This window comes from Anolis sagrei, chromosome 1 (genome assembly GCF_037176765.1).
Source record: "Anolis sagrei isolate rAnoSag1 chromosome 1, rAnoSag1.mat, whole genome shotgun sequence".
In the NCBI taxonomy this organism is placed as follows: domain Eukaryota; kingdom Metazoa; phylum Chordata; class Lepidosauria; order Squamata; family Dactyloidae; genus Anolis; species Anolis sagrei.
This window is the reverse complement of record NC_090021.1, coordinates 4,882,635-4,906,268: the sequence shown is the minus strand read 5'-3', so window position 1 is coordinate 4,906,268 and position 23,634 is coordinate 4,882,635. Positions and strand designations below refer to the sequence as shown.

Below are 23,634 nucleotides of genomic sequence, written 5' to 3'. Positions count from 1 at the left end.
CATCACTGTACCCCGGCATGCTTTGCAGTGGAACGATTCCTGTAAATCATCCGTTCAGCTGAATCGCAAATAAACGCCTCGGTCACTGGATACCTCTTCAGCCTCTGGTGAGATTAATTCTCAATATTCTTGCGCTTTGGATTGGCTTTCGCTGGCTGCTCACCAAGGTCAAAGACCCCATTAGCGGTCTTCTGGGATCTCCCTCGCTGGGAGGACCCCACAAAAGAGCTCGATAACACAGGTGTTTTGGACTTCAACTCCCACAGTTCTGGCCGTTAGGAATTGTGGGATTTGAAGTCCAAAACACTTGGAAGAAGAGCCAAAGTTAGTTTAGACCTGATACACACATTTACGTACATACACACAAAAAGAGAATAGGAAGAAGACAGGGGAAAATGCGGGGAGGGGAGAGGAAGGAAGGGGATATCTCTAACACACACACACACACAAACACACAAAGAATAGGAAGAGGGGAGGGGAAAGGGGGAGAAGGGAGGAAGGGGAAGGTAAGAGGGGGGAAGAGAATAGGAAGGGGGCAAGGAAAAGGGTGAGGAGGAAGGAAGGATGGAGACCCACACAAAGAGAATAGGAGGAGGGCAGGGAAAAAGGTGAGGGCCCTTCCACACAGCCCTATATCCCACAATATTAAGGCAGAAAATCCCACAATATCTGCTTTGAATATCTGAGTCCACACTCAGATAATGTGGGATTTTCTGCCTTGATATTCTGGGGTATAGAGCTGTGTGGAAGGAAGGAAGGGGAATAGATCTAGATATTGACACACATACACACAAGAGAATAGGAAGAGGGCAGGGAAAAGGGTGGGTGGGAAGGAACGGGAATACACACACACACACACACACACATATAAAGGCCTGGGCCAACTTTGACCCTCCCTCCAGGTGTTTTGGACTTCAGCTCCCACAAATCCTAACAGCTCAAATTGTGGGAGTTGAAGTCCAAAACACCTGGAAAGAGGGCCGAAGTTGGCCCAGATTAGATTAGATAGATAGAGATATAGATGTGTGCACACACACAAAGAGAATAAGAAGAGGGCAGGGAAAAGGGTGAAAAGGAAGAAAGGAGTGTGTGTGTGTGTGTGCATAAATGCTCTGTTCGTTTTGAGTGACATCATAACTCAAAATCCGCTGGACAACTGGCCACCAAATTTGGCCACAAGACACCTGCTAACCCAAGGAGTGACCATCACTAAAAAAATTGAATTTGTCATTTGGGAATTGTAGTTGCTGGGATTTATAGTTAACTACAATCAAAGAGCATTCTGAACTCCACCAATGATGGAATTGAAGCAAATTTGGCACACAGGACTCCCATGGCCAATAGAAAATTCTGAAAGGATTTGGTGGGCATTTACTTTGAGTTTGGGAGTTGTAGTTCACCTACATCCAGAGAGCACTTTGGACTCAAACAATGATGGATTTGGACCAAAATTGGCACAAGTACTCCATGTGCCCAAATATGGACACAGATGGAGTTTGGGAAAATAGACCTTGACATTTGGGAGTTGTAGTTACTGGGATTTATAGTTCACTTACAATCAAAGAACATTCTGAACCCCACTAACGATAGAATTGGGCCAAACCTCCCACATTGAATCCCCCATGACCAACAGAAAACACTGTTTTCCAGTGGTCTTTGGCAACCCTTCTGACACCCCCTCATGATCCCCACAGGTTGAGAAATGCTGCCTTATGGCCATCCAGACCAACTTCCTTCACCAGAGCAAGGAAACATAATCAAAGCCCTCCTGACAAAGAGCCATCCACCCATAGATATAGATAGATATGTAGGATTCAAACACACACACACGCATGGAAGATATAATATCATAGATTTGAAAGGGACCCCTAAAGAAGGACAATGATATGTTACATGTTCCAGAGTAGGCAAACCAGACAATCTCGACATCAACACTGACAAAGAAACAAGAAATGCTGTTTACCCACAAGCATCAAGAAATTACATATATTAGAAACCAACTTTCTTTTCAAGATCACCAGACTGGATCACAGCAATGCGTGGCAGGGGATGGCTTATATGTGGGAAGATGGAAGGCCGACCGGACTCTGTACCCGATTGTTTCCATCAGTGCCTCGAGGCTGTGACTGGATGGCTGCGTGCCAGCAGGTTGAGGGTGAATCCAGCAAAGACGGAGATCCTATGGCTGGGTCAACCAGGCAGTGGGGATATCCAGTTGCCCACCCTGGATGGCGAGGCGCTACAACCATCATCGTTGGTAAAGAGTCTGGGAGTCCTTTTGGACCCTCTGCAGACAATGGAGGCCCAGGTCTCCGCCGTTAGCAGAACCGCCTTCTTTCACCTGCGGCAGGCTAGACGGCTGGCCCCCTCCCTGTCCAGGGACGACCTAGCTACGGTGATCCAGACCACGGTCATCTCAAGACTGGACTACTGTAACGCCCTCTACATTGACCTTCCTCTGTCGGTGATCCGGAAGTTCAAGTTGGTACAAAACGCAGCTGCTCGGCTTCTTGCGGGAATTCAATGAGATGCCACATAACCCCAATCTAACTGCAGCTGCATTGGTTACCAATTGAGCACCGGATCACTTTCAAAGGGATGGTACTCACCTTTAAGGCCTTGCATGGTCTGGGGCCGATGTACCTGAGGGACCGCTTCACCTCCTCCCATCCCCAGAGATCCCTCCGTTCTGAGGACCAAGATCTATTGGAAGTCCCCAGTGTCAAGACCTTGCGTCTAACAGCAACCAGGCGCAGAGCCTTCACAGCAGTGGCACCATCACTCTGGAATACTCTGCCACCGGAAGTCCGTGCCTCGCGGGACTTACCAGCTTTCCGCAGGGCATGTAAGACATACCTGTTTCGACAGGCCTTTGATCCTTGATATTGCTGTTTTTAAATTGTTTTAAATTGTTTTTAAATAGTGTTAGATTTTAGCCTGTTCTTGTAAGCCGCTCCGAGCCCCAGGGGAGTGGCGGGATATAAGTTTGAATAAGAAAGAAAGAAATATATGTATGTATGTATGTATATGGATGGCATGGGCCAACTTCGGCCCTCCATGTGTTTTGGACTTCAACTCCCACAATTCCAAACAGCCAGTAGGAAGTCCAAAATACCTGGAGGGCCAAAATTTGTCCATGCGCGCATATATATATATATGTGTGTGTGTGTGATTTTTTTTTGGGGGGGGCGCCAAAATACTGTTTGCTTACCATTGAAAATTACCTAGGGCTGCCTCTGGGTGGGTGCTGAATTTCTGGTGGGCTGCTGCTGGAGTTCTGTTTCGCCAGTGTGGAGTACCAGCAGGAGATGCTGATGGTGAAATGGCTATTTACTTCAGGTTGTTATGATTTCCCATTTGCTGCTTAGAAGAAGTTTTATTTTATGTTTATTGCAAAGACTGTGTAAACATGTTGCACGGCTGATTTGTGTGTGCAGCATTGCCAGTTCTGTTTCATCTCTGCAAAGTTAAGAGAGGAAAGATTTTCTGTTTACCTTGACTATTGGTCTGAGACTATTTTGCATCTGGGGTTTTTGGGCGTTGGGACGTTGGATTAAAACACGTGTTGCGTAACATGTCCTTCCTTCCTTCCTTCCTTCCTTCCTTCCTTCCTTCCTTCCTTCCTGCTGCCCTTGGCCTCCTCCAGGCACTCGTTCCTTCATCCAGAGGCACGCCATCCTGAGCTGAGGCCGTTTCTGAAGGCATGGAGATAGAGATTTGGGTGTCATCTGCGTAACGACAGAACCCACCTAAGCCTCTGGAGGACGTCTCCCAGCGGTGTCATGTCAATCTGCCGTCTTGGGCAGAGGAGGGGAAAGGCCTTCCAAAACTACAACTCCCAGAATATTATTATTAGTATTATTATTGGGTTGTTGTAAGTTTTCCAGGCTGTCTGGCCATGTCAAGGTCTATTTTCCTGAAACTACTGACAATGACATGTGTTTTCAATAGGGCCAAAGACAATAGAATTCTGTATTATTCATTCCTTTATTTCTTTCCTCCTCCTTCTTTCCTTTATTGTTCTTTCTTGCTCTTCTTCTTTGTGGGGCGGGGCGGATATAACATAGATATGCAGCTTCCTCGCTTGGCCACTTGGTGGCAGCAAAGGGCTGCAGATCAGAATCTCAAGGCAAGTGCAATATTCCCATGTCCACCAGAGGGCAGCAAAGGGAATGGCCATGAGGGCTAAACCTGAAATATCATTGACCTGTCATTGTACCATGGCAAGTAATAATAATACTAATATCCTGGGAGTTGTAGTTTCATTAGACACTATATATCAGCATTTTTCAACCTGGGGATTGGGACCCCTGGGGGAGTGTCACGAGGGGTTGTCAGAGAGGTTGCCAAAGACCATCAGAAAACACATAGTCATGGGGGTTCTGTGTGGGAAGTTTGGCCCAATTCTATCCTTGGTGGGGTTCAGAATGCTGTTTGAGTGTAGGTGAACTATAAATTCCAGCAACTACAAATCCCAAATGTCAAAGTCTATTTTCCCCAAAATCCCCCAGTGTTCGCATTTGGGCATATGGAGTATTTGTGCCAAGTTTGGTCCAGATCCATCAGTGTTTGAGTCCACAGTGCTCTCTGGATGTAGGTGAACTACAACTCCAAAACTCAAGGTCAATGCCCATCAGACCCTTCCAGTATTTTCTGTTAATTGTGGGAGTTCTGTGTGCCAAGTTTGGTTCAATTATATCATTGGTGGGGTTCAGAATGTTCTTTCATAGAATCATAGAATCAAAGAGTTGGAAGAGACCTCATGGGCCATCCAGTCCAACCCCATTCTGCCAAGAAGCAGGAATATTGCATTCAAAGCACCCCTGACAGATGGCCATCCAGCCTCTGTTTCAAAGCTTCCAAAGAAGGAGCCTCCACCACACTCCGGGGCAGAGAGTTCCACTGCTGAACGGCTCTCACAGTCAGGAAGTTCTTCCTCATGTTCAGGTGGAATCTCCTCTCTTGTAGTTTGAAGCCATTGTTCCACGTCCTAGTCTCCAAGGAAGCAGAAAACAAGCTTGCTCCGCTCGTCACTTCTTTCCAAGATGAAGAGGTAGCCTTGGGGAGAATCACCCTCTGGGTTTGTCCATTTAACCAATTCCAGATCCACCTCGCCGTAGTTTTGCCTAGCCCACATTGGACTAGTTTCCTTGCCAAAAGGTCATGGGGGGCCTTGTCAAAGAAGGCCTTCCTGAAATCCAGGTACGCTCCATCCACGGCATTTGATTATAGGTGAACTATAAATCCCAGCAACTACAACTCCCAAATGACAAAGTCAGTGCCCCAACCCCACCAGTATTCGAATGTGGGCGTATTGTGCCAATTTGGTCCAGTTTATTTATTTGTCGTGTCAGAACAACCAGTCAAATTATATTACATTTCTAACAGAACAAAGCAAACAAGCAGATAACAAAATTTGTGAGTATGAGAGTTGATTAAATGTCCTTTGACCAGTATCTGGCCACTTGGAGGGCTTCTGGTGTTGCTGCAAGAAGGTCCTCCATGGTGCATGTGGCAGGGCTCAGGGTGCATTGCAGCAGGTGGTCAGTGGTTTGCTCTTCTCCACACTCGCATGTCGAGGATTCCACTTTGTAGCCCCATTTCTGAAGGTTGGCTCTGCATCTCGTGGTGCCAGAGCGCAGTCTGTTCAGTGCCTTCCAAGTCGCCCAGTCCTCTGTGTGCCCAGGAGGGAGTCTCTCGTTTGGTATCAGCCATTGGTTGAGGTTCTGGGTTTGAGCCTGCCACTTTTGGACTCTCACTTGCTGAGGTGTTCCAGCGAGTATCTCTGTAGATCTTAGAAAACTATTTCTAGATTTAAGTCGTTGACGTGCTGGCTGATACCCAAACAGGGGATGAGCTGGAGATGTCACTGCCTTGGTCCTTTCACTATTGGCTGCTACTTCCTGGCGGATGTCAGGTGGTGCAATACCGGCTAAGCAGTGTAATTTCTCCAGTGGTGTAGGGCGCAGGCACCCCGTGATAATGCGGCATGTCTCATTAAGAGCCACATCCACTGCTTTAGTGTGGTGAGATGTGTTCCACACTGGGCATGCATACTCAGAGTAGCACAGCGCAAGGGCGGATGTCTTCACTGTATCTGGTTGTGATCCCCAGGTTGTGCCAGTCAGCTTTCGTATGATATTGTTTCTAGCACCCACTTTTTGCTTGATGTTCAGGCAGTGCTTCTTGTAGGTCAGAGCACGGTCCAGAGTGACTCCCAGGTCCAGTGAATGGAAATACATCCTGCATGTCTGATATTTACATGACCATTCATAACCATAGCAAAATTACAAGGGAAGGTTGCCCTCGCCTGGAGATTCCCATCCGCAGCCCTTTGCTGCCACCCAGTGGCCAGTCGGGGAAGCGCGCCCTTCAGCCCCAAGAGCCTTCCCTATCTCTTTCCGAATCTCTCTCTTTTGGGGGACTCTTCCCGCCCTTTCCTCCCGACTCTCCGGTGACAGAAGGAGGCTCGCAGGCTCTTCCTCGGAGCGGAAACCTGGAAGGAAACAGGCAGAGAAGGGAAGGCCTGGCTGCGCCTGCGCACAACGGAGTCCCAAAGGGAGGGAGGGAAGAGGCCGCGGCGTCCCCTTTAAAGATGCAAATGATGCCAGAGGGCGGCCAATCAGGAAAGCGGCTGCTCCGGGGGGTGACGTCACTGCAGGCCCCGCCCCTTCCATCCCAGCCGCCATTTTCCCGGAAGAAGTCTCCTTGGGCGCCTTCCTTCTCCTCTGATCCGGTCTGTATCTGCGGGTGTCTACACCTCTCTCTTTAATCCGATATATATCTCTGGCTTGGGTTGTGTAGAGAAGGCCTGCTTTGTTTTGGGGTGGGGAGGGTTTCCCGGCCTGTCTGGCCCATCGGTCCCAGAAGCAGCACTCTCTCCTGACGTTTCGCCCACTTCTCTGGCTCAAGGCCTCCTCAGAGGTTGAGAGGAAACTGTTGGGAATGAGGCCAGGGAGGTGTTTATATATAGATATATCTCCCTGTGGAATGATGTCTGTCAAGGGTGGGAAGAAGCTAACGCCTCTCAGGCAGGAAGCAGGCAGGCTTTGAAGCTGCAGGGCTATTCAGTGCTCATCAAGGTGGCCAAGGGCAACATTCACCCTTCCTTCAAGCAGACAAGAGTTCTTCCACCCTGGTCATTATTCCACAGATATAATGTTGCAATCAGGACCAGCTAACACCTCCCAACAAAGGATTCCCCCAGGCAGGAAGCAGCCAGGCTTTGAAGCTGCAAGGCTATTCAATGCTTGCTCATCAAGGTGGCCAATAGAAACATTCACCCTTCCCTCAAGCAGACAAGAGTTCTTCCTCCCTCCCTGGACATTATTCCACAGATATAATGTTGCAATCAGGACCGGCTAGCACCTTCCAACAAAGGATTCCCCCAGGCAGGAAGCAGCCAAGCTTTGAAGCTGCAAGGCTATTCAATGCTCATCAAGGTGCCCAAGGGCAATTATCACCCTTCCCTCAAGCAGACAAGAATTCTTCCACAGGGATAGAAGCCCGACTGGCCTCGTTTCCAACAGACCTCCGAACCTCTGAGGATGCCTTTAGCCATCGATGTGGGGGAAACGTCAGGAGAGAATGCTTCTGGAACTTCCCTGTGGAATGATGCCCAGGGTCGGAGGAAGCACTCTGGCCTGCTTGAGGCAAGTGTGAATGCTGCCCTTGGCCACCTCCATGAGCAGTGAATAGCCTAGCAGGTTTCAAGGGGTGGCTTCTTACTGCCTGGAGGAATCCTTTGTTGGGAGGTGAGAGAGGAGACAGGAGGAGGGCCAGGGGTCAAGAGGTCAGGGGAAGTCCTGCGGAGGAAGGAGCAGCTTGTTTCCTGCTTCCCTGGAGATTAGGTTCCTGGAGTTGGAAGAGGCCTGGTGGGCCATCATCCAGCCCAGCCCCATTCTGCCAAGAAGCAGGACAATTGCCTTCAAAGCACTCCTGACAGATGGCCAGCCAGCCTCCAAAGAGAGCTAATGTTCAGGTGGAGAGCTAACAGTGAGAGCTGTTCAGCAGTGGAACTCTCTGCCCCGAAGGGAGTGTGGTAGAGGCTTCCTCCACCACACTCCCTCCGGGGCAGAGAGTTCCACCGCTGAACAGCTCTCACTGTTAGCTCTCCACCTGAACATTAGCTCTCTTCCTCAAGTTCAGGCGGAGTCTCCTTCCTTTCCTGGAGTTTGAAGCCATTGTTCCATGGTGTCCTAGTCTCCAGGGCAGCAGAAAACAAGCCTCCTCCATAGGACTTCTCCTCACATACTTAAACATGGCTCTCATCATGTCTCCCCTCAGCCTCCTCTGCTGCATGCTAAACATGCCCAGCTCTTTAAGCCGCTCCTCACAGGGCATGTTCTCCAGACCCTCCTCTGGACACATTCCAACTTAGAGTCAACCTCTCCCTTCAAGTGTGGTGCCCAGAATTATTATTATTAGTATTATTATTACTATTAACTTTATTTATACCCCGCTAACATCTCCCGAAGGACTCGGTGCAGCTTACAAGAGGCCAAGGCCAACACATCAATAAAACAACAGTATAACAAATACAACAATAAATAAACTCATAAAGCAAAACAATAACATTAAAACAATAGCAATAAACATTAGACAATAACACCATGACGCATTTAAACCTGAGGCCGGGCCAAATGTAATGGATAAAATTTTAAAAAATGCTGGACATGACAGGTGAAATGGATAGGTTTTTGGAGATAGGTGCAGTGTGCAGACTTAAATCTCTAGTAAAGTGCATTTGGGACATGATGCTAGGAGTTTCCTATTCAGGGAAGGCACACCGAAACAGCCACGTCTTCAAGCTTTTCCTAAAGACTGCCAACGTTGGGGCTTGTCTGATGTCCTTGGGGAAAGAGTTCCAGAGTCCGGGGGCCACCACAGAGAAGGCCCTGTCCCTCTTCCCCACCAAACATGTTTGCGACGCAGGTGGGATCGTGAGCAGGGCCTCCCCAGATGATCAGAGAGATCATGTGGGTTCGTATACGGAGATGTGGTCACGCAGGTAGGCGGGTCCCAAACCGTTTAGGGCTTTGTAGGTAAGCACCTGCCCCTTGAATTGGGACTGGAAGATGGCACAATTGGTGGGGATGAGGGAGAGGGCCTTCTCTGTGGTGGCCCCCCCGACTCTGGAACTCTTTCCCCAAGGACATCAGACAAGCCCCAACGTTGGCAGTCGTTAGGAAGAGCTTGAAGATGTGGCTGTTTCGCTGTGCCTTCCCTGAACAGGAAACTCCTAGCATCATGTCCCAAATGCACTTTACTAGAGATTTAGTAAAGTCCCCTTGGGGAGATGGTGGCGGGGTATAAATAAAGTTTTATTTATTTATTTATTATTAGAGTCATGACAAACGCCAGAAATCGGTTTACTCAGTGTATGGAGAATGGGGGACGTCACCTACCTAATTTGATCTTCAAAGCTAGGTAAAACAAAACTTTAGGTATGCACCTACATTATATATAAAACAAATAAATTCTGATTCATACAATGGGTGTTATTAAGTTTTGAAAAAAGGAAGTTATGCTGCCTCACCCTGTACAACAGTGGTTCTCAACCTTCCTAATGCCGTGATCCCTTAATCCAGTTCCTCATGTTGTGGTGACCCCCAACCCTTAAAATGATTTTCGTTACTACTTCATAACTCATTTTGCTACTGTTATGAATCATAATGTAAATATCTAATATGCAGGATGTATTTTCAGTCACTGGACCAAATTTGGCACGGATACCTAATATGCCCACATTTAAATACTGGTGAGGTTGGGGAGGATTTATTTTGTCATTTAAGAGTTGTAGTTGGCTGTTGAAGTCACCAATTACTACCGCCCTTTGGTGCCTGTCAAAGTTCTCGGCGGAGGAGAAGCAGAACTCTTCATTTGGGGGCTTGTACACAGAGGTGATGGTGATGTTATTAAGCTCTACTGTTAGAACCTCGATATTGTTTTCTTCAGTGTTGTGGGCACTGCTGACTTGGAGGCTTGGTTTGATAAAGACAGCGCTTCCATACTGCGCATGTGGTCTTTCTGCTACTAAGACCATTCCTGGAACTTTGGGTCGTTTCTGTCGTTCATCCCTGTGTGTTTCTTGGACACACAGCACATCACATTTCTTATCTTGTCACAGTTCATAGAGCAGTTGTTCTTTGGCAGCTGACATGCCTTCGATGTTGATTGAGATTATTGTCATGGTTGGTCCTGAAAAGGTCTGTTGGTTGTTTTGCTTGCACGCTGATCCCTTCTGTGGCGAGGGAGCCCGCGCGAGGAGAGCCCTCGGCTGGATCATGGCCTTGAGGGAAGGTGGGACTGTGGCCCAGGCGAGGGAGCATGACCATCGGAAAATACTGGAAGGGTTGGGTGAGCATTGACCTTGAATTTTGGAATTGTAGTTCACCTACATCCAGAGAGCACTGTGGACTCAAGCAATATTTATTTATTATTTATTTATTACTTGCACTTATTAACCGCCGCTCTCAGCCCTAGGGCGACTCGTGGCGGTGAACAACAACATAGAAAAGACAGTTTACAATAATCAGGACAGTACACAACATTCTACTACTACTTCACATATACTAAAAATCCGCTTCGTCATATCATGGGGTCATAATCAGTCTCATAGTCGTGGTCCATTCCGGTCATCATTTCCAATGATATAGCACTCAGTTGAAGGCCAACTCGAAAAGCCATGTTTTCAGGCTCTTACGAAAGGCCATAAGGGAGGGCGCCTGTCTAACTTCAGCAGGGAGGGCGTTCCACAGCCGGGGGGCCACCACCGAGAAGGCCCGCTCTCTCGTCCCCGCCAGACGTGCCTGTGAGGCAGGCGGGACCGAGAGAAGGGCCTCCCCAGATGATCTCAAGGTCCTCGTGGGCTCGTAGGCCGAGATGCGGTCTGCAAGGTATTTTGGGCCGGAACCGTTTAGGGCTTTGTAGGATAACACCAGCACCTTAAATTGGGCCCGGTAGCGAATCGGCAGCCAGTGGAGCTGGGACAGCAGGGGCGTTGTATGCTCCCTACGCCCTGCTCCTGTTAACAACATGGCTGCCGCGCGCTGGACTAGCTGGAGCTTCCGGGCCGTCTTCAAGGGCAGCCCCACGTAGAGAGCGTTGCAGTAGTCGAGGCGGGATGTGACCAAAGCGTGTACCACCGTGGCCAAGTCAGACTTCCCAAGATACGGGCGCAGCTGGCGCACAAGCCTAAGCTGTGCAAATGCTCCCCTGGTCACCGCTGAAACCTGGGGATCCAGGCTCAGCGACGAGTCCAGGGTCACACCCAAGCTGCGAACCTGTGCCTTCAAGGGGAGTGCGACCCCGTCCAGCACAGGCTGTAACCCTATACCCTGCTCGGCCTTGCGACTGACCAGGAGTACCTCTGTCTTGTCTGGATTTAATTTCAGTTTGTTCGCCCTCATCCAGACCATTACAGCGGCCAGGCACCGGTTCAGGACTTCGACGGCCTCCTTAGTAGCAGGTGGTAAGGAGTGACAGAGTTGGACATCATCTGCGTACAGATGACACCGCACCCCGAAACTCCGGATGATCTCACCCAGCGGCTTCCTGTAGATGTTAAACAGCATGGGGGACAGGATGGAGCCCTGAGGAACCCCACAGGTCAAAGGCTGTGGTGTTGAACAGGAGTCCCCCAATAACACCTTCTGGGTATGGCCCTCCAGAAATGACCGGAGCCACTGCAAAGCAGTGCCCCCAAGACCCATCTCTGCAAGGCGCCCCAGAAGAATACCGTGGTCGACGGTATCGAAGGCCGCTGAGAGGTCCAGGAGCACCAACAGGGACACACTCCCCCTGTCTAGCTCCCGGCGCAGATCATCGACTAAGGCGACCAAGACCGTCTCGGTACCATGTCCTGGTCTGAAACCAGACTGTGCCGGATCCAGATAATCCGTGTCTCTCAAGAATACCTGGAGTTGTGAGGCCACCACGCTTTCCATGACTTTGCCCAAGAAGGGAAGATTGGAAACAGGCCGAAAGTTGTCGAATTTGGTGGGGTCCAATGATGGTTTCTTCAACAGCGGCTTTATAATAGCCTGTTTTAGGCTCGCTGGAATCTTGCCTTCCCAAAGGGAGGCATTCACCACCACCGTTACCCACTCGGCCAATCCCCCTCTGGCCTCCTTCAGAAGCCAGGATGGGCAGGGGTCTAGGATGGACGTGGTGGGCCTCATTCCTCCAAGTATCTTGTCCACATCCTCGGGCTTCACAAACTGAAAAGAATCCAACAAAATAGGACAAGCAGGTGCTTGTGTCACATCCACGGAGACTGCATTTAATGTGGCGTCCAGCCCAGAGCGGATCAAAGCGACTTTGTCTGCAAAGAACCGAGCAAATGCTTCACAGCGCGTGGCCAAATTGTCAGGGCTCCCACCTGAAGTAGGGGGAGTTAAAAGACCTCTGACAATCCGAAACAACTCCGCCGGACGGTTTTTTGCAGACGCAATAGTAGCCGCAAAGAAAGTTTTCTTTGCGGCTTTTATTGCCGCGGCATATGCCCTTAAAAAGGACACAAACCGTGTTCGATTTGGCTCGCTTGGGTCCGAGCGCCACACGCTCTCTAGTACCCTCTTCCTTCGCTTCATCGCTGCCAGCTCCTCAGTAAACCAAGAAGCTGGTTTAGCTCGGTTACTTGAGAGGGGACGTTCCGGAGCGATCCTGTCAATTGCCCTGGTCATCTCCCCATTCCAGAGAGCGAGCAAGGCCTCGACATGGTCACCTACCGAGGTGGCGGGAAAATCCCCAAGAGCCGTCAGGAATCCGTTCGGATCCATAAGTCTCCTGGGGCGGACCATCTTAATGGGTCCTCCACCCTTGCGGAGGTTAGGGGGCGCAGTGAGCCTAAATCTGATCAGGAGGTGGTCGGTCCATGGCAACGGAGAGATAGACAACTCCTCCACACCGCCACCCTGCTCCCATCCCTGGCAGAAGACCAAGTCCAATGTGTGTCCAGCGCAGTGGGTGGGGCCAGTTATTCGTTGGGACAGCCCCATGGTTGCCATGGCGGACATGAAGTCCTGAGCCGCTCCTGTGAGGGTTGCCTCAGCATGGATGTTGAAGTCCCCCAGCATAAGAAGCCGTTGGGACTCCACCGCCAGGCTCGAGACCACCCCCGCTAGCTCAGGTAGGGAGACTGTAGTGCAGCGAGGTGGATGGTACACTAACAGAATCCCTATTCTGTCCCGGTCACCCACCCTCAGGTGGACGCATTCAAAATTTGTGGTCTGCGGGATGGGGCTCCTGGTCAGATGGATGGAATCTCTATAGACCACTGCGACCCCGCCTCCCCGTCCTCCGGCTCTTGGTTGGTGTTGCACGGAGAAGCCTGGAGGACAAAGCTGGGAGAGGTTTACGCCCCCAGCTTCATCCAACCAGGTCTCCGTGATGCACGCCAGATCTGCCCGCTCCTCCAGGATTAAGTCCTGGATCCAGGTCGTTTTTCCGTTGACAGATCTGGCGTTCAACAACACCACCTTCAAACCGGAGGGTCCGCTCACCTGGTTACACCAATTTACCTTAGGAGACCGATTGGGGGTTGTCAATATGGATAAGCGGTCCGAATTAGGCCAAATTTGAGGTCTCCTTTTTCCGCATCTCCTCCTTCCCACCACGACCTCTATGGGGGCCCCTCGGCTAGTGGAACACCTCCCCCCCTCCATGCCGCAATCCAGAGCCAAGAAATTGCTTTCTACTTTGCTCGTTGTTAGATTTTTTGGTTCTTGCCAACATCCTCTCTCCCCCTCCCCCCCCCCACCCCATTTTCATTCGCAGGCTCCAACCCACCTCCTCTTCTGCCCCCTCCGCTACACAGAAGTAACAGGGACAGTACATAAAGGGGGATGGGGAACCACATGGATAGCAGCAATACAGGTGGTAGTAGGTGTTCCGGCCACACCAATGGGATAGTTCTTAAAGTGCAAGTTTTAAGTGCAACCCCGTCTATAATAATATTCAATCAGCAGCAACCACTACGTGCTATCGGGCACATTCATAAAGTGCTGGGTCTAAAGTGCTCTGTTCAACGATAATTAAAGTGCGGCACAGAGGGACAGGGAAGGGGCGTAAGTGCTGGTGCAATCTAGCAGCAGACGGCAGGCGCCTAAAGTGGTCTATTACGTTCTCATCACATTAGTACAGATGACAACCAGGAATATACTGAGTTGGTAATATGTAATCACCGTCCTATGGGGGTGAAGATGATAGCAAATTAGCTAAATGCTGATATGATCCCCGGTGAAATCTCTAGACGGTTGGTATGCAAGCAGATGGGGCTTCCGGAGATGACAACTCAGCGGTGGGGCAGCACAGATGGTCAATCACACTCTTACTCAATATGTATCAACGTAAGGAAGGCTAGCTTAAAGGTCTACGCAGAAGTCTACATAAAGGTCAGCACAGGTCTACACAGAGGTCTACACAAGAAGGTCAGCACACAATATCTCATAGAGGTCCACACAAAGGAGCCAGCACAAAAAGGTCTACACAAACTCAGTCAGACCCTCCGCGGACTCATCGCTTCGCCCTGATGGAGGAGGGCGGCAATGGAGGCCGTGACTCAGCAGCTGCCTGATGGAAAAGGCGGCCGGATGCGGCAACGGCAGTCTGGTGACGGCCACGGTCTGGCGGCGGCTGTCGCCTGATGAAAAGGCAGCGACGGCCCCCGGTCGTGGCGGCGGTGGCGGTCCGGCGGTTGTTCGGCCTCTACCACGAGGTGGTGGTGGTCTCGTCCGGGCAGCGGCGATGACGGCCTAGCGGCAAAGGCGGCCGCCGCTCAACAGCGGCCTGATGGTAATGGGGCCGCGGCGGCCGCGGCCCAATGAAGGCGGCGGCGGCGGCCCGGCGGTGGCTCAGCCCCTGTAGAGGGTGGTTTCGTCCGGGCGGTGGCGCCAGCGGCCCAGCGTTGGTATCGGCCGCGGCCTGTTAGTAATGGCGGCCACGGCAACCGCGGCGACGGCGGCGGCCCAGCGTCGGCCGCGGCCTGGTGGCAGCGGTCCAGCGGCGGCCTTGCGAAGGTCTGGCTGGCCGGCCTAGCGATGGTCTGGTGGCGGCCCGGTGGTGCTCCTAGCCAGTCGCGAGGCCTGCTGCGGGGCAGCACTGACCTCTTCCGGGCGGCGGCGGCAGCGGCCTAGCGATGGTGTCGGCCGCGGCCTAGTAGTAATGGCGGCCGCGGCAGCGTCGGCCTGATGGTTGCGGCCCGGCGGCGGCCTGGCGCTGGTCCGGCTGGCCTGGCGATGGTCTGGTGGCTGCAACAGTGGCGGGCCGGTGGCCCGGCGGTGTTCGGCCCCCACAGTAAGGCGGCGGCGGCCCCCGTCCGGGTGGCAGCCCGGCGGAAAAGGTAACCGCGGCTCAGCAGGAGCGGAGGCCCGGCAGCGCCTGGGAGAATGGCGGTCCGGTGGCGGCCCGGCGGGGGCAGAGGCGGCCCGGCGGAGGCAGAGAGCCGGTAGAGGCCCGGCGGAGGCCGAGGGCCAATGGAGGCCCGGTGGAGACGGCGGCAGCGGCGGCGGCCTAGCGATGGTCTTGCCAGCCGACAGCCCCTGGGAAGCCGCACAGGACGCGAGGCTGCAGGTAGGTCGGCCGCGTTGTAATGGCGACCACTTCTCCTTCTCCTTCTTCCCCTGCTTCCGCCTTTCCTCCACCTTCCAGGCTCTTTCCCCAGCTCTGCGACTCTCTATGGGGAGCCTAAGGCCTAAGGCTCAGGGTCTCTCATCCCTCAAATTGTAGGTGGATTGGTGAGGGGATGGCGCAAGATTCCTTCGGATTTCAAAAGTTAGATGGAGCAGCTCTGCGTTTCCAGCTGCTTGCCACCATGCCGGAGTTTGGGGAAAATAGACCTCGATATATGAGAGTTGTAGTTGCTGGGATTTATAATTCACCTAAAATCAAAAGAGCATTCTGAACTCCACCAACGATGGATTGGAACAAGCCTTGGCACACAGAACTCCCATGACTAACTCCGCGGCCCAGCCAAGGGAGCCTTCATGTGAGGAGAGCCCTCAGCTGAGTTGCGGCCTTGCCGGAAAGCAGGACCGCGGCCCAGCTGAGGGAGCCTTCGCGCAAGGAGAGTCCTCCGCTGGGCTGTGGGGCCCGCAGCCCAGGCGAGGGAGCCTTCCTGCGAGGAGAGCCCTTGGTTGTATCTGTCCGAACGTATCTCCCGCTACGTCCCACCTCGGAGCTTGAGATCATCTGGGGAGGTCCTGCTCTCGACCCCACCACTCTCACAAGTGAGGCTGGTGGGGACGAGAAGCAGGGCTTTCTCAGTGGTGGCCCCTCACCTGTGGAACTCACTCCCCGGGGACATCAGAGCATCACCATCCCTCCTCTCCTTCAAGAGGAGGGTGAAAACTTGGTTATGGGACCAGGCCTTTGGGCAACCAGGCAATTAAAGATCAGCAGGATGGACGAAATGGTATTAAAAGCGGATCTATGAGACAGCAAACACTGACAATGTAAGGGAGGAATTTAGGTTTGTATTGTTTTTATTGATTTTATTGACTTTTACTGGAATAATGCATGAAGCTGTTAGTAACTGTGAATTTTACTGTAAGTTGTGATGATTGTTGTGATGCTGGCATCTAATCGTGCCTTACTGTGTAAGCCGCCCTGGGTCCCCTTCGGGATGAGAAGGGCGGGGTAAAAGAACCCCAAATAAATAAATAAATAAATTGGATCACGGCCTTGCCGGAAGGTGGGACTGCGGCCCAGGCGAGGGAGCATTTGCGCCAGGAGAGCTCTTGGTTGGATTGCGGCCTTGCCGGAAGGGGGACTGCGGCCCAGGCGAGGGAGCCTTTGCGTGAGGGGAGCCCTCTATCGGGTTGCGGCCTTGCCGGAAGGCAGGACCTCAGTGCAGGTGAGGGAGCCTTCATGCGAGGAGAACCCATTGCTGGATCTTGGCCTTGCCGGAAGGCAGGACTGCGTTCCAGGCGAGGGAGCCTTCGCGTCTGAAGAGCCCTCGGCTGGGTTGCGGCCTTACCGGAAGGCGGGACCGCAACCCAGCCAAGGGAAGCTTCACGTGAGGAGAGCCCTCGGCTGGATTGCGGTCTTGCCGGAAGGCGGGACCGCGGCCCACCTTAGGCAGCCTTCGCACGAGGAGAGCCCTTGGCTGGGTCGCGGCCTTGCCAGGAGGCAATACCGTAGCCCAGGCGAGGGAGCCTTCGCGCGAAGAGAACCCTCGGCTGGATTGCAGTCTTGCCAGAAGGCGAGACCGCAGCCCAGGCGAGGGAGCTTTCGTGCAAGGAGAGCCCTCGGTTGGGTTGTGGCCTTGCCGGAAGGCGGGACCGCAGCCCAGCCAAGGGAGCCTTCTCACAAAGAGAGCCCTCGGCTGGGCTGCGGCCTTGCCGGAAGGTGGGACCGCGGCCCAGCCAAGGGAGCCTTCACACGAGGAGAGCCCTCGGCTGGGTCGCAGCCTTGCCTGAAGGCAGGACTGCAGCCCAGGTGAGGGAGCCTTCGCGAGAAGAGAACCCTCGGCTGGATCGCGGTCTTGCCGGAAGGCGGGAGAACCCTCGGCTGGGCGCGGCATTGGGGACGGGGCCTAAGGAGGCAGCCTCGCCACCCCTCCGAAATGGCCAAACAACCCCCCTAGGGGTCGCAACCCCCAGTTTGAGAACCGCTGCTGTACAATATAAATATTATATATTACTATATTGTACCATACCATTATATTGTAATATTATTAGTAATATTACATTTAGTATAAAATATATAATTGTAATATCTTATTAGTATTCTATTATATTGCATTATAATATTATAAATGTTATATGTATATACAATATAGTACATTATATTATATTGTTAGCATAGCACAGGAAACAAGGTGGAACTGGATAGGAATATAGGAAATCGAATGACCTGACAATGGAATTGGACTGTGCTTGAGAATAATGAGACGCTGATGATGTTGCTTTTATTGCTTTTGTGATGTTTTATACTGTTTAATTTTTTTATATATCTATATTATGTTTTATGTATATTGATTTGTTGGAAACCGCATTGAGTCACCAATTGGCTGAGAAAGGTGGTATACAAATAAAGCAAATTTACCCGGCCCTTGCTCAGGGTCAACCTAAGTCTGAAACAAGTTGAAAGCACACAACAACATTTCTATCTCATCAGCCAAAAGCAGGCCCACACTTATTTATTTATTTATTTACAGTATTTAGATTCTGCCCTTCTCACCCCGCAGGGGACTCAGGGCGGATTACAATGTACACATATATGGCAAACATTCAATGCCAAAGACACACAACAGATATAGACAGACAGTCAGAGGCTATTTAACTTTTCTGGCTGCCAGGGGAGCCGTCGCTTTCATCGTCCAACTACGACACTGATGAAGTTCTTCCGCATTCCCCGCATGCTTTTGCTTCAGTGCTTTGCTGGAGTCTTTTTATAGCATTGTAAATTGGTTAAATTAGCCTCCCCACACATAGGTGGTACCTAATTTTCCTACTTGACAGATGCAATTGTCTTTCGGGTTGCAAAGGTCGACAACAAGCTGCACAATTGATCGGACACTCACTCCAACCCAGGCTGGCTTTGAACTCATGACCTTTTGGTCAGAAGTGATCTTAATGCAGCTGACACTCAGCCAGCTGCGCCGCTTCCCATTGAAATACTAATAAGTTTATATTTGTTAAAATTGTTCTTCATTTTAATTATTGTATTGTTTTAAAGTGGGGGTTTTTTGCATTACAAATAAGATTTGTGCATAGGAATTCATTCATATTTGTATAGAATCTGTATGTCTGCATGTCCAGTTGACAAAGAATGTCAACTGGACATGCAGACATACAGATTCTATACAAATAACAACAACTTTTTAAGATTTGTACCCCGCCTCCATCTCCCTGAAGGGACTTGGTGAAGCTTATGTGGGGCCAAGCCCAATCAAAACAGTTAAAAACACATTAAAAAGCAAACAACAGTGTGAAACAAAATAAAACCAACAACAATATAACAATATATAAATCAGGCATCAAAACAACAACCAGTAACGAATTCATTTTATCATCATGGACGGGCAGACTGGTGCAATAATAATTTAAAAGATAGGCTAGTAGCAAGCGCGACTGGTGGAGACGAGAGACAGGGCCTTCTCCGAGGTACTCCCCCCCCCCCCCCGGTCTGTGGAATGCACTCCCCAGTGAAATCAGGGCGACTCCATCTCTTCTCTCCTTCAGGAAAAAAAATCAAGCCTTGGCTCTGGGACCAAGCATTCGGGCAGCTGGCTGAGCAACAGCTGTAATGACTCGTGAGAATTTTCAATGAAGAGACCTTGGACTGGAACTCGACTGTGATTTGGATTTGCAGACTCAGACTTGGTTGTGTTAATATTTTAAGGTACACAAAGTATTGTGTTATTGTTGTTGAAACTTCAAATATGATGTCATATGACAGGTTTATTACTTAGAAACACAATAAAGAGGTAATTTGTGGGACGTCATGATTCATTCAGATTTTATAACATCGAAGACAAGACACCCAAGAAACAGTGAAGGGAAACTTTGCATGCAGACATTGTGACTGCTGTAGCCAAATGTTAAACACAATGTATTTCACACATCCAACTCGTAATATCACAGTTTCCCTACAAGATCATACAACATGCTCTTCAGAGAATGTAATATATGTGATTCAATGTCCCTGCAACCTATTGTACATTGGGATGACCACCAGGCCCCTGAGAACTAGAATGTATGAACACCGTTCTCGGATTAAGAATGGGAATACTGACTCCCCCTTATATATGCACTTTAGGGAAAAGGCACACTCAAGTTACAGTTTCAGGTTCTGTGCTTTGGAAAAACACCAGACCTCATTTAGATATGAAGAAACTACTCAAAAGAGAAGCTTTCTAGGCTTTTAAATTTCTAACCCTGGTCCCTCAGGGCCTTAATGACAAACTTGATGTCACTTGTTATCTGTAACATGTATTTAAGGCCCATCAGGATTAAGAGCATTTGCTCGCAACAGAATCTCCTGCAGCAGAGCCTGTGTTTATTTAATGAAATGTAAGTCATGTGAACATTACTTTGACTATCTTGAATTAGTTATGTATTGATTTAATGTTAACATAATAATAGTGGTGCTATAGCATATCTATTTTATGTATGTTGTTCTTTTTTCATACATGTAATTGTAGTATCAGAGATTTGTTTCCTGTTGAAATATTAAGAAGAATTCATTACCTGAAGAGGGTGTTTTCATCACCAACACCTAAAACAAGGAACCACACCCAGGATACCTTGTTGTAACCTGGGTACCGTGTAGAACTCTTCTCTGACACAACCTTGGACGCCACAAATAGTCCTCCAAAAACATCTACAAGCCATTCTTTCAATCATAAGACAGATTGGACTATTATGTTTATCTAAATGAATATGGACATTTATCCATGATTAAGAGGTCGTACCTCTATACTATGTTCATAAGTAATAAACCTGTCATATGGCATCATATTTGCAATTTCAACAACAATAACATAATACTTTGTGTATCTTAGTAATTGATATCTGTGCTCTATATATTGCTTAATATTTTAAGGGCCTTTTTAAAACGTATCTTCAATGTGTTTTTGCTGTTGTTGACCTGTTTATGTTAATGGCTGTGCCATAGTAGTTCTTTGTCTGCATCTAATGATTGCCAATTGTTAGCCACCCTGACTCCTCCCATAGGTCCTGTGGTAGCAATAAGGTGCAAGGTCACACTTTTGGGTCCTAGCTGGGGCCAACTACCTAAGGAATTGTCTACTCAAAAGCACAGCAGAACATCCACGTCTTTATCTGGCCTGATTTCCCTGGGGAGGGAATTCCAGAGCCGGGGGGCCACAACGAAGAAGGCCCTCTCCCTCATCCTCACCAATCATGCCTGAGACGGGGGTGGAAGCAAGAGAGGATCTTGGAGATCGGGGAGGTTCCTAGAGGAAGATCATGTAGGTTCGTAGCGGCCACAAAGATAGGCAGCTCCTACATTAGATTCGCAAACAACTTACAGTTACATTGGCTAATCAAACAAATAAAGGGGAATTACATTTTCAACCACCATTCACACAAATGTGCATGCATCCAAATATTACCATATCCTTTACTCTCTCCTTGGAGAAGCACCAGTTTAGGCCAGACCCTGCTTCCCTGCAGCCTGGCAACTCACAGTTCCAAAACTTCCATGACTTCAATTCTTCTTTCCCTAAGCACAATGCCAAGGACCAGATCCCTGTTTTCCATACAGCAGAACCTGAGTCCCTCCACAAAATCCAAGACTCCAAAGGCACACTTCTTCCTCTTCCCTTGAGAGAGAAGGCCGAAGTGACCAAACCGTGCCTTTGCAAATCTGCCACTCTCCGAATACATCATCTCTCTCCTTCCCATGGAGCAGAGCATGGCGGGTGAACCAGACTCCTCGGGTGTGTCACAATTTAGCATTATTAGATCGAGTCTTTTATAGGAGTATTCTGCTGATGTAGTCCCAAAGTTGTAAATTAATGATAGACCTCTTCTATCCTGGCTCCATATCAGTTTCCTGGCCAGATGTTGACTCTTCTTGATTGGTGTTAGCCTTGTGTTGATTTCCTTCTTAACATTGTAAACATTTATCTTTTTTTTTTGTTGTGCATATATTTTTATTAAAGTATTTCTCTAATACAACGAAAGAGTGAGAACATTTAAAGAAGATAGAACAGTAGGAAAAAAAGTATACATAAGAAAAAAAGAAAGTAAAAGGGAGAGAAAGCAAAAAAAAAACTACAAAAATACAAAAAAAGGAAGACTACAAAAATCCATATAAAAAGTATAAAAAAAGTTTGACTTCCATCTCCTCGTCAGGTGTTGTGTATCCAGTATTATTGCTGTTGCTTTTCTAAACTTTGTCTCTTTTTTACTTTTTCTCTTCTTCCTCGTACTTGTCAAAAAGTGTCCAATCTGTCCTTTTTATCGGGTTTCCGGTATTTTTTTTCAAATAAAAAGTCAGCTCATCCATCTCCCTTATTTCTCTGATTTTCCCCAACCAGTCCTCCTTAGTAGGTATACTATCCTGTTTCCAAACTTTTGCTAATTCAATTCTCGCTGCCGTTGTCATATAAGTAAAAAGTTTATCCTCATTCTCTTGTAATTGTATTTCAGAGTCAGTAAAGCCCAATAAGTAATATTCAGGTTTCTTCTTAAATACTCTTTTCAAAATTTTTTGTAACTCTTCGTGAATCATAGACCAATATTTCACTATTTCTTTACATGTCCACCACATATGATAGAAGGTACCTATCTGTTGACATCCTTTCCAACATTTATCCGAAGAATTTTTATTTATCAATGATAATTTCTTAAGAGTGGTATACCATCTGTGGAACATTTTTATCCAGTTTTCCTTTAAATCAGTTGCATACACATATTTTAGTTTCTTGTTCCACATCTGTTCCCACTCTTTAAATTGAATAGGTCTTCTTATATTTTGTGCCCACTTTATCATACATGGTTTGACTTGTTCAACTTCCGTTAGCCACGTCAGCAGCGTACTATAAATAACCGAGATAACTTTTTTCCTTGCCTTTAAAATTTTATCCCAAGTCGATTCTTCCCAGGCAAAGCCTATTTTATTATCTTGTTTAATATAATCCTTCATTTGTAGATAATGTAACCATGTCATATTCTTATTTTTTCCCTTTAATTGCTCATAAGTCTTAATCTCCCCTGTATTCTCTTTTAAAATATCCTTATATGTTGGCCACGCTCTCCAGCCCAATAGTCTTCTTTGGTGTGCCTCCATTGGTGAAACCCAAAGAGGCGTTTTATTATAGAAATAATACAAAGACAAAATGTAAACATTTATCTTATCACTGTCCAGTTTTTATCACAGTTTTCTTTTCAGTTCTTATTCGCGACTTTTAATTACAACCCAGCAGGCAGGCAGGTAGTTAGTAATTGCAGACAGGCCTGTAGCGAGGGGGTGGTTTTAGGGGTTCAACCCCCCCCCCCCGAAATGTTTCAGTTTTTTTAAAAAAAAAACTGGTTTACTCATGAATTTTAACTGGTTAACCAAATCATCATGCTAAGTCTATGAGATGCAAAAAAATAAAGAGTCCCTCCAGAACTGCAAGAACTATCTCAAGCAAATATTGACAATTTATTCAACTGCCATTGCTTGCAGCAATAGCTGATGTAGTGAAGCAGCCAAGTTGGCGGGGGGGTGGGGGTGTTGAATTCTCTCATTAAGGAGGCCAGACTTGGTGGAGGTGGTTGACAGGGGCAGAGCTGCAGGCTATTAAAAGCTGCTCTGCTCCCTGCTGTGCCCTTTGCTTCAGTGTGAGCTAGGAGGCAGGTTTCACCCCCCCCCCCCGTGAAATTTTAACACCCCACCCCCCCCCCCCCCCCCGAAAATTTCAACCCCTCCCGAAAAATTTTTCTGGCTACAGCCCTGATTGCAGGCCTTAATATTTTACAGGTGATTGCAAAATTATTAACTCCGCCCATTCATCCTTCCATTCATTCCCACACATCATATTAAATCCGCATTAATCAAATCTGCATATTAAATTTGCGTGACACCCTCTTGTGGACAAGGGAATATTGCACTTGCCTTGAGATTCTGATCTGCAGTCCTTTGCTGCCATCCAGTGGCCAATGAGGGAAGTGTGTC

At 48.9% G+C, this 23,634-nt stretch overlaps 2 protein-coding genes across 3 annotated transcripts in view; both read left to right on the top strand.

The window, feature by feature from the left end:
* LOC132782877 (zinc finger protein 135-like) overlaps nucleotides 1-23,634 on the top strand; it is an 80,003-nt gene that overhangs the window by 52,869 nt on the left and 3,500 nt on the right. The window contains exon 1 of one of the 2 annotated variants that reach the window (XM_067473481.1): nucleotides 6,697-6,736. The exons of the other annotated variant lie outside the window; for it this stretch is intronic. The gene's annotated coding sequence lies outside the window, so the exon portion shown is untranslated. Of the gene's footprint in view, nucleotides 1-6,696; nucleotides 6,737-23,634 lie in introns of those variants that run through there. 2 annotated transcript variants of the gene reach the window in all.
* The window catches only part of LOC132761661 (zinc finger protein 420-like), a 34,205-nt gene continuing 17,264 nt past the window's right edge, over nucleotides 6,694-23,634 (top strand). The window contains exon 1 of the mRNA XM_067460612.1: nucleotides 6,694-6,736. The gene's annotated coding sequence lies outside the window, so the exon portion shown is untranslated. The remainder of the gene's footprint in view (nucleotides 6,737-23,634) is intronic.